Below are 1,411 nucleotides of genomic sequence, written 5' to 3'. Positions count from 1 at the left end.
CGAGGAGATCACGAATGTAAAATTAGAGAGATTCGAGCGCGCACGGAGGCTTTCCGGCAGTCGTTCTTCCCGCGAACCATACGCGACTGGAACAGGAAAGGGAGGTAATGACAGTGGCACGTAAAGTGCCCTCCGCCACACACCGTTGGGTGGCTTGCGGAGTATAAATGAAGATGTAGATGTAGAACTGTTGTGTAAATGTATGCCTTTGATGTTCAAGACGTGCTGAAGGCTCTGACCGCCGGCCAGCTTATATACGTCGGACATTAATTATACTTAAAAACCAGCGAATATGGGCTTCAGTTGCCTCGTTGTGACTTTACAGACCTCGACCAACTCCACGTCAACGAACTCCTTCCCGTCTCGTGTGAGGACGGATTAGGAGAGAGTAGCCTTTTCCTTTCCGCTTACTGCCGTCTGAAGAGCCTGATTGGCTTCACGTGGCTCTTCCGGCCATATTTGCCTCTTCTGTTTTCGTGTGGCATAGGACGTATTATTATTTTCGGAAGTTTTAATTGATATGATGTCTCATTGTCGCGGTTTCCACTGCACTTTTTTGATGCCATAAGGGAGGTGCGTTAACAGAACTCCTACTGGAGGGAGATATACGGCAAATTATCTTGAAATTTGAGAGTTGTCCACAGGTAAATCATGCGAGAAAGAACTGCACTGTTTTAGCTTGTACAAATACCTAACCAATACTGCTGTGAAATGATGTGCATTTAAATGCTTGACATATTGGTTTTCCTGCTTGTCTGCGGATGGTTGAAACACTCAAGTGCAGCTGGCGCATAACTAAGCCAACACATATGATCATTGTTTCATTTCGCTTCGTGTTTAATGCTACATTATTGAACAGAGGTAAACGCTTTTTTTGTTCGTTTAACTGCCTGTAGTGCACCATTACTTCAGACAGTGAAAAGTGCTTAGAGAAAGTACAAAAAACAACAAAAAACATGCGAATGTAATGGTAGTAATACAGTCGATTTTTTTAATCCTCGATATCTTATAGCTGCTCCTTTGCTGGACTAATCAATTTTAGTTGGAAATGTATGTGCCTCAAATAACGTTTTTTATACACAATAGTCGAGATATACAGTTGGTCAATTAGTTACCTGTTCCATAGATCACATTCACGATAAACCTTATGACGTGGAACGTGTCCGCAGAAGAAACACAGAACACATACAGATATATTTTAAAAAACTACGAAAAAATATTTTCATGGAAACACTCTGACCATTTACAGCTTTTTCTGTAAAAATGACTAGTAATTTCTATTCAAGAATTCTTCTAAGGTATAGATGGGATCTGTAAGAAGAAACGTTTTTAACCTGCATTTGGAAACACTGCAGCTATGTGATGCGACAAAATAATGCTGAAGATAAAATGGGTAGATCGTGTACATAAT

The sequence above is a fragment of the Schistocerca americana genome, chromosome 6 (genome assembly GCF_021461395.2).
Source record: "Schistocerca americana isolate TAMUIC-IGC-003095 chromosome 6, iqSchAmer2.1, whole genome shotgun sequence".
Classification (NCBI taxonomy): domain Eukaryota; kingdom Metazoa; phylum Arthropoda; class Insecta; order Orthoptera; family Acrididae; genus Schistocerca; species Schistocerca americana.
Note: the sequence above shows the minus strand (reverse complement) of the source record.